The 10,524-nt window shown below is 42.2% G+C and overlaps 1 protein-coding gene across 2 annotated transcripts in view; it reads right to left on the reverse strand.

Moving 5' to 3' along the window:
• Window positions 1-10,524, reverse strand: part of LOC125891490 (kelch domain-containing protein 8B-like) — a 313,979-nt gene that overhangs the window by 191,288 nt on the left and 112,167 nt on the right. The window lies entirely within an intron of this gene.

A 10,524-nucleotide genomic window follows, 5' to 3' on the forward strand; every position in this document is an offset into this window, starting at 1 on the left:
ACTGACACCAGTGACACTAGCTCGTTTCGCGGCTCCGGCTGCATCCGCCTCCCTCAATACCGAACCAATTTTAGAACGAGTTGTACCTATGAATCATATGCACACATACACATGGGGAAATAGAGCCCAGGTTGAAAAATAAGTTGTCCTTTAACAAGCCATCACTTTAAGTTTCTCCTGCATCCCTCAGTGCTGTGTAGAGCTTAGATCGGGCCCAAAAGATCCAGTCCGACCCCACCTGAGCCCGTGCATCTTCTGTCGAGCCCGGCCCGGCCCTTTAACTGTATTTATGAGCCCGAGCCCGATTTAAACCCGACATTTTTTTTAAGGATACGAACGTGGACATTGAAGGCTGACTCCCGCCTTTCTTTCCATGGCAAGCCTTTGTCATGTACCTCTTAAGTGTCGAGGTCCCCGTCTTTTGCTGTCATATACCAGCATTGTGCTGCACTTGGTACACTTGACGAAGCCGACACACACCTGTCACAGTGGTGCTGTAAAGGGGGGGCCATTTATTAATTTGCGACACCTGCTACCTGTGTACCAAACATTCAATTTTTAGGTTGTCATAATTTTACATCAAACCCCCCCCCCCCACTTCCAGAATATCTGAGGTCGGCTGAAACTGTCAGCTCATTTAAATCAGGGCTTAAAACATTACTATTTACTGCAGCTTAGCAGCGAACTAGATATGTAATTTATTATTAGGATAATCTGTAGCTATTGTTTTTATATTTGTCTGCTGTTGCCTTTGCTTTATGTTTGCTTTTTAAATGCATTTTCTGCACTGTTTTTAACTATTTATTGTCTTGCTTTTAGCTCTTGTTTTTAATGATCTATTGTTTTTAATGTATTTCTCTTGTAAAGCACATTGAATTGCCTTGTGTATGAATGGTGCTATATAAATAAAATTGCCTTGCCTTGCCTTGATCATTTGAATCAGGTGTGTTGGAGCAGGAAACATCTAAAACATGCAGGGCAGGGGTCCCTGAGGACCAGGATTGGGAAACGCTGCTCTAACCTAAACATTTAGCCATGGTTATACTAACTACACTGAGTAGCTGCTAACATAGAGCTAGTTTTAATTTTTTTGGCACTGAATTAGGATTAAAAATAGGTTTACTGTAAGTGCAATAACAATATCCATAATATTCATACTTTTAAGAGCCTAAACTTTATGGTAGATGGCCAGTAATACATCATCTAACCCACTTTTTCTGTCTGCATATCAGAGATGCTAACTCTAACCTAAACATTTAGTCATGGTTATGCTAACTACACTGCATAGCTGCTAACATAGAGCTAATTTTAAGGTCATTGAACCAATTAATTATTTTAATAAATTAACTGTAAAGACAGCTTACTGTTGGCACTGAATAATGGTTAAACATAGGTTTACTGTAAGTGCAGTAAAAATATCCATAATATTCATACTTTTTAAGATCATAAATTTAATCATACATGGCCAGTAATACATCATCTTACCCATTTTTTCTGTCAGTATATGTATGTCAGAGAGGCACACGCTAAGCTAAACATTTAGCCATTCTTATGCTAACTACACTGATTAGCTGCTAAAACGAAAGTTACGGATGTAACAACGGTTCTATGAATCCCGGATGAGCGCCAGAGGCTTAAGCACTGGATATCTCCATCTTGCACATGCACGGGTCGAGTACATATACCAACAAAGTCACCTGTGACCCTCACGTGACCCCAAGAAGCTCCTTTCCTGTGTCACCACTGGATGACCTATACCAACAGAGTCACGAGGAATCCAAGAACATAAATGTCCACACAAGAGTGGGACATAACTGCGCCACTCTTTGCGCAACACACACCGGGAGCGAGCACTGCCTTCACTGGGAAGTTGTCACTAAAACAACAGATAGCCTGAGCGTGGGCATTGCTGCTATCGCTGAACATGAATACACAAAAAATAACAGCCTGCGGTGAGACTATGTCGTGAGCAAGAGCACTGCAGCCAATAGCAATTAAACAAAAAACAACAGCACAAGCTGCGCCTAAATATTATTACTCAGCAGCGTGAACACCTAAGTTAAACAACATTATACCATGGTCTGGGTGAATACTCAATTCTGATTGGCTGCAGGGTGTCCGTTAAAAGGTGTTATAGGACAGCTAAAAAGATGTTCCGTCAAATTGCCTGATGACAGGTTCTAAATTATTGCGCTGGCTCAACTGCTAGTTTGTAACCATAGCAACAGAGACTCAGAGCAGAGGCAACGGATTTCAACGGTCATCATGAGTGATTTTATCGTTTCATTTAATTTATTTAGTGAATTTGATCATTTTGATGGCAGCCTCTGGAGCACAGCTGTAGGTCGGCTCTCTGACACCGGCCTGGAAACTCGTCAGATCATGACTGGGCATCAGTGTGAGAGCAGTCTGCAGGCTTATTGGGCTCCGTCAGCGCAGGAGAGACGAGACTGGAGCAACATGTTGTCATCTCCAAATGTCCCAACAAGCAGTGCTCAATCTGTCAATCTCCGTCCTTCAAATGCCACTATGATGGACATACCCATATCACTTTCAAATGTCACTATTAATGGTAATGTAGCATTTAATTTTAAATAGGAAACAATCGTTAATTTGTTAATGTGTTCATATGATTTAATCATATGAATTATGCTTATGAATTATTTGTTGCAATTAAAAACGGTTTTGACAACTATTTGGATGTTGATTATTTGAAACAAATTTTCTAAGGCCTAGCCTATAGGCTAAATGAACGCCAGTGAATCATGAAAGTAATATCTCAAGTTTTTGCACGTCATCCTCTGACCACCAGAGTCTGTAACACACAAGTGGTAAGAAGTGCACAGGCTTTCTGAAATAATCATCTTCTGAATAATATCTTGTAACGTTTAGCCATCATCTCACTTCCCTTCACTGATCAGAGTCACTATGCTCTCTACGCTGCGGTCACAGCAGGTTTCCATGGCAACACATGTCAACTACAGAGATTAAATAGTCAGCTCAGCTGTGGCTTGTGAAAAACTCATGATTTTAACTGTAAAACACATGAAAGCATAAATAATTGATTTAATATTAATTTCTTTGGTAAGTGACCATGGTATAAGCGGGTTAATGTCCTTCGAGGTGTCCATTATCAGGAATTAATGGACAGTTCACGCCTCTGTGTCGTCCAGTAATTCCTGATAATGGACACCTCGTCAGGCATTACAATACAAAATGTACAGTCTGGAATGCGACTATGGCTTAACACTAGAACAGCCACGACAGTCATTTTGACCGTTTGAAAAGTTATTATGCAATAACTTTGTTAAATAAAAAAATGAAATCCTGTCTATACCTGACTTTTCCTAAAAGTGTCTGTATTTTAATTTAAAATATTTTTTTATGAATTAAACAAAAGACAAAGAAGATATAATCATTTCTACCTATTCCAGCCAACAACAGTCATAATGACCGCACGGAATTTCGCGCCTTTCCACTGTAAAACTTGCTGCCATTTGGGTCATCTCGGCCAGAGGCGGCTGTAGAAAAGGGGAAGGATGGCACGGTGTGGACGGTCGTTCAGCCAGCTGAGCATCTGGGAAGAAGGCAGAGCCATAATATCCTCACTGAAGCTGGCGGCTCCACAACACACGCAAAGAGGAATATTGAAGATGCACTCACAGCTTTTTTGTGTCTCTTTGATGACAGCATGCTGAAACACATCAAAGACTGCACTGTGGCTGAGGCACATCTGCACCATGGCGACAATTCGTGGGACCTGACAGTGGCTGAATTGAAAGCTTTCATAGCGCTCCTGTACATCCGTGGAGCACAGGGGGCCAAAAATATTGAGTGAGCGTGAGCACTGTAGCCAGTAGTAGCAGACAAAGCAAAAAGAAAAAAACAAAATGACAGCAGAAGCTGCGTTTCCTTTTATTTAGTTATCCTCTTTTTTTTTCTTTTTTTTTTTATACACCCGACAGCGTGAACGCCACAGCTGGAAAAGTAAACACAAAACAACAGCACAAGCTTAACGGGCTTAACTGAACACAAATACAGTAAATGTATACAGATTATACAGCTCAAGATGCGACTATGGCGTTAGAGTGAGCACTGTAGGCAATAGCAGCTAAACAAAAAAACAACAGCAACAAGCTGCACATAAGTAGGCCTAATATTACTCATCGGCGTGTGTGAACGCCACAGCCGGCAACAGTAACAGAAAACAACAGCCAAAGCTGTGAACACAATGTCGAAAGATGACGTGAGCGTGAACACCGCTGTCAACACAAGTGTACTAACCGCTAGTTCCAGCGTTGTCTTTTCCTTCTCTTCCCATGAAGAAAGTCAGCGTGTCACAGCCCCTTGGAGGGTGAATGAAGAGTCCGCAACTCCAATCACTATGATCACAAGGCTTCCAGCGACAAACTGCTGAACAGAATAATTTCACACTGATCCAAGAAGTGGATGCGACCACTCGTGTAAGCGAGAAGATGCAAAGAAACAGATCCTTCTTCTTCTTCTTTGAAGTTTTACGGCGGTTGGCATCCGTTATGTTGCATTACCGCCATCTTCTGTGTCTACCTTGCTCCTGCATCTTTCATTCTATTATATTCTTTTCATCAGTCCAGTTGTTGTTAGGTAGCTGATTAAGAATTTCCTTCCCTCCATTCACTCCACACTCCAGTATGTTCTTCAGTCTCTCTGTTGTCAGTCCTGTTGCTTTCATTCCCTCCACCATGTCCGCTCTCTCTCCGGTGTACTTTCTGCATCTGACCATCACATGCTCCACTGTCTCCGGTTCTTGGCATCTGTCACATTGTCCTGTTGGATGTTTCCCTATCCCTAAATCCTCGCTGGGCACCTAGTAGCCACTGGGGGTTTGACCCCATTTTGCGTAATAAACGCCGGTCAGATTAAACGCACGGGCGATTATTTCCTCATTCATTGTCTCATGGCTGTCCTTCCTTGAGGGACTGTTTGCGCTTTTACGCACGGGTCGGTGGTGAAGTGGTGCACATGACTCGTGCTACGGACGGACGGATGGACAGACAGCCACGTATCTAAAACAGGTAATACATCTGGCTATATCTTTCCCACATCAAATATCCATGATCACCTACATCCGGGTGCGTAAAAGCGCACACAATTCCATGTCCTCTCCCCGCGGATGCTGTGATTTGATGGCCTGGTACTTTATAAGACCCAATAATAATAATAATAATAATAATAATAATAATAAGTTACTGTGGACCTATATGCCATGCCTTTTAATGAAATTACCAGAAGAGTTTGCTGAAAAACAGGTAATGTCAGCCTGAATTACTCGCGAGTGTCCCCGGTGAAATTCGTCGACATGCATGGGGAATACAGCTTCTGCAGGCTCACCATAGCTTACTGTCAGGACTCAAGGACCAGAATTCAGGATGGCGGACCGTCAGGATGGCGATATTTCGGTGTGGCAGCCTGTAACTGTTGGTTAAATGGCCCGTTCAGTTGGTATTTGGATAACTGGGGCTTTACTGGTATAATGCAATAGCACCACCCAGTGGTGAAACCCGTTTACCTGTGTACACGAAAAAAATGACCCACTCTAAATGTTGAGAGATTTTTGCCCGGGCTACTACTTGGAAAAATACGGTATGTTTTCTTTCTTTGTGGCTTGTTTGGCTATTGTATCTGACCTTTCATTTCCCAGGTTGCCAATGTGAGCCGGTATAGACCTGCACATAGTCATAGAACTCCCGATACTCATAGAACTCATTCTTTCACTGCTCTTCTTGAGCTCGAGCATTTTCAGGTCAACCACCATAGGCTCTAGCATCCATACAGGTATCACAGGCCATATTACAGTTGGACTAAACTCATCTTCATACACGCCCAACTCCCTTGCTGCTGCATGTCCTGTCCAGCCAAAACTAAGTTTTGGCTGGACAGGACATGCAACAGGACATGCAAAACTAAGTTTTTGTGCCCTGGTTTTTGTGCCCTTTCTCTCTCCCAGCATGCCTCTAGTATCTTTTTTGCTGGATGACTCTCTTCATACCTCTTCAAGTTTATCCAATAGTTTACTGCCAACTGTTTCCGGCATAGCTCAAATGGCATTTCCCCTGCTTCAACTTGAAGAGCACATACTGGAGATGTTCTGACTGCCCCTAAGCACACCCTCAGAGCCCGCACTTGAATCCTGTCCAGCCCCTCCAGCACAGATTTTGCTGCTGACCCATACACCATGCTCCCATAGTCTTTTCTTGATCTTATTAGGGCTACATATATATATCTCAGTGACGCAACGTTGGCCAACTCCACCCCTGCTCGGCATCTCATGATATTTATCACTTTCCTGCATTTCCCCTCCACCTGTCTCACATGCTCTCTCCATGTCAGTCTTGCGTCAAAGTGCACTCCTAGAAAACGGAAACTCTCCACCCTCTCAAGGTTACTTCCATACATCTCCACCACATATTCTGCCCTGGTTCTTTTATTTGTGCATAATATTGTCTTTTAAACTGAATATTTAAACCCCCACTTCAACCCCCATTCCTCCACCTGCCGGATCCCATCTTGTATTTTGCTGACCACATGCCTTTCATTCCGCCCTCTTTTCCATAGAGCTCCATCATCTGCGAACAAAGATCTTCCCATGTCCCCTGCTACAGTTACAAAAATATCGTTTATCATTACTGTAGGAGCCAGGTTGTTCATTTTGTTTTTGCTTGTGGGTGTTGTGCACGTTTGTGCCAGTAGGTGGCACTATCTGTTCAGGCTTGTGGTTTTCTGTCTTTGTAGTCAGGTGGGTTAATCAGCGCAGGTGCACACGCTGGGGAAGCCATACGGTTGTTGACCGTGCCATGGCGTGTAACGCCGCAGGTCAGAGTATTGTTTCTCGTAAGTCATTATTGAAACGTGTTATTATGTATTGAGTACTGGGTAAAGCAGTCTATACTTTGCCTCGACTGTATACAATAAATCAACACACAGAAAAGCAAATGGTTGTACACTTACACCAGCACCTGTGGGCCTACACTGGCAGCATACAAGCCCTTCAGACCAGTGTGCGCAGATAGTGACAAAGGAAGCCACTATAATTACAGAAAACAGAGTAGGGCTGACCACACTCCCCTGGGGTGTCCCATTCTCTACCCTATGCTGGCTAGACATCTCAGATCCCACTTTAACCTGTATGGATCTTCCCCTCAAAAGTCCATGAGCCAGTTAAACATTCTCCCTCCTATTCCTAGCTTGTGCAGCTTAATCATCAGGCCCTCTCTCCACATCATGTCATATGCCTTCTCTACATCGAAGAACACTGCTGCCACTGTCTCTTTATTTACAAATTCCATCTTTCCCTGATGCAGTCTTTCTTGTTTTGGCCAAGGCCCTGTTAAGCTCTCCCATGCTGAATGGTACATTCTGCTCATCTTCAACGCTTTCCTTCCTCTGCAGTGCCTCCAGGTTTTCTGCCTTAGTGTCCTCCCTACCTCTTGTGGGCTCTTCAGACAGATTGTTTGAACTATGCACACTAACAAAAGTTTTGACCATTAATTCAGCTTTTTCTTATTGGTTACTGCAACCCCTCACCATCACTCAACACTGGATAGCTCCATTCCTCTTATCTCCACCCATCTTCCTTATCATTCCCCAAACCTCTCCTACCTGAGTGGTGCTGCCAATAGAATCACAGTATTTCCTCCAGTATGTCCTTTTCGTCTGCCTTATTGTTCTCCTCACCACTGCCTGGGCATGCTTATACTGCAACACTGTCTTTAAACTACGTATTCTTTTAACTAATCTAAACGCTTTATTCCTTTTCTTCACTGTCTCTTTGCATTTATCGTCCCACCAAGGTACTGCTTTTCTCTTCCTCTACCCTTACTTTTAGGAATGGACTCTTCTGCAGCTAGCATTATACCTTTCCTTACTTCTCTATCCAATGTTTCTACATCTAAGCCATCCGCAATCATACTTAAGTATACATCACTTTTCCTTTGAAACTTCTCCCAGTCCGCCTTCTCAAACACCAATTTCCTCCACTATTGTTTGCAGTCACTGTTACATCTGTAATGACTTTGCACAAAACTGGATAGTGGTCACTTCCTATTGTTCCCTGCCGATATACACTCCACTCACATATTGCTGCCATACTATTAGTCACCAGTGTGAGATCCAATACAGCCTCTCTCCCTGTATTGACATCTATCCTTGTTTAACTCCCATCATTCAAACATACAAGGTTTCCCTCATCCAACAGCTCTTCAATTACTTGACCATTATTATCCATGCTCTCACATCCCCACAATGTGTTGTATGCATTAAAGTCCCCACACCATATCACATTATTCCTATCCTACCCTTCTACTTCCTCAAGCTTATTTAATTCCAATCTTTTACACGGATTATGATCATTTATAACTGCAAATTTCTTATTCTCACCCCACATTTCTATTGTCACATACTCCTGCTCCTGTCCTACACCCATCACTCTATAGGGGATTCCCTGTTTTACAAAAGTTACACAAACTCCACCCACACCTTCCTTCCTATCTCTTCTTACTGACACATATCCATAAATAACAAATCAAGGTTAGGCTTTAGCCAAGATTCCTGAATACATGTGATGTCTGGTGTCTCGTGTCTACTGTCTATAAACTGCATAAAGTCCTGACTGTTTGCAATCAGGTTCCTCGCAGTCCACTGAAGGAATAGCATTATTATTAATATTACCCACACACTCATCTTGGCTCCTGACTGCTACTTGGCTGGTTACTACTACTACTTGCCTGTCCACTGTGTTCAAGTTAATCCTTTACTTCCTCCCATTTCAGTCCTTTCATACCTAGGTGGTGTTCTGCAGCTTTCACTATCACCTGGATACTTTTGGTCTTTGACGGGATATCCGCTGTAGCATTTACCACTCCCGTTATGAATATCACCAATCTCTTCTTCTCTGTCCATTCTTTTTCCCTTTCTAGTTTTTCTTTCGCTGCCAGTTGCTCTTTGTTGTATCCTGCCTCCTTCCCCTGCTTCTCCTGTTCTGTTATCTTAACTGCAATAGCATATGAGACTCTTTCCTTCCTTCTTGTCTGTTGCACCTCTGCCTCCCTTCTCATAATTTCACACCCCCAGTAAACTGCACTATGACTTCCGCGACAATTGCAGCACTTCACCCTCACTCCCTCATCACACTTTCCATACTGGTGTCCCCCTCCACATCTCACACACCTCACCCTCTTCTTACACACCTTAGCTACATGTCCAAACTCTTGGCAGTTAAAGCATCTCATGGGTTTTGGCACATACTTTCTCGCCCTGTACCTAATAAATCCAAAGTACAGCTCAGTAGGTGGCACCCTCCCTTTAAACTCCACTAGCACAGTCTCAGATTCTTCTTTCTCCTGTCCCCTTGTCATTCTTTTAGCACTTTGTATATATGTACTCGACCCATGCATGTGCAAGACAGAGATATCCAGTGCTTAAGCACCACCTCTGGCAGTAAGTAGGGGTGAAACAGAATAGAGCTTATTTTAAGGTAACTGAACCTGTGTAAAAATAGGATCTGCACACTTGGATCAATGCAAGTATCTTGATACCAAGTGTGCAGATTCTATTTTTATACAAGTTTATACATGGTTTTCTGGCACCTTGGCATACTCTGGTCATAAGTGCAGTGATTTGCTCCTTGTTTTTACAAGATAACTGAACCTAGAAATTAATTCACTGCAAGACAGCTTTCTATCAGCACTACATCATGGTTATAATACCCATAATATTGATAAAATTCTGATTACCGGCTAACACAGAGCTAATTTTATTGTAATTGAACCAATTCGTTATTTAATGAATTGATTGTAAAGACAGCTTACTATTAGCACTGGATAATGGTTAAATATAGGTTTATTGTAAAGGCAATATCAATATCCAAAGTATTCATACATAAATGATTTTTAAAAACCTAAACTTTATAGTAGATTACTAGTTATATGTCATCTGATCTACTTTTTGTGTCTGTGTATCAGAGATCCTAAGATAAACATTTGGCCATTAACTACACTGATTGGCTGCTAAGCGAGGCTAGACATGAGGTATAAAAATAAATATAATGAATAATAGTGAAGATGTAAATGTGTTACAGGATATCTTGTTAACCTATATTAATAGAGCAAAAAATGATAAGAATCTATTTTTGAATAAATAGTTTGAATATATAATGTCTAGATTAACCCTATGGGCCCTAACGATGCAAAGTGCGTCCAAATTCACACCTGTTCTTCTCTATGGATTTTCTCCGCAACCGTTCGTCATAGAGAGAAGTCACTCATATCACGTGAAAAAGCAGAACCGCCAGTCCAATGTTTTCACAAGGAAAAACAATGGTAAAGTTACACTAAAATTATGTATAACAGAGCTTTCATACAGCTTTGCACACACATTACTGTTGGATGGATTACTCGAATGCAGGGTAGCACAGAAATGCTACGCATATCACATGAAAGCGCAGGACCAGAGCTTTCCGATGATAACAAACACATCATTGTGCTGGAA

This window comes from Epinephelus fuscoguttatus, linkage group LG7 (genome assembly GCF_011397635.1).
Source record: "Epinephelus fuscoguttatus linkage group LG7, E.fuscoguttatus.final_Chr_v1".
Lineage (NCBI taxonomy): Eukaryota > Metazoa > Chordata > Actinopteri > Perciformes > Serranidae > Epinephelus > Epinephelus fuscoguttatus.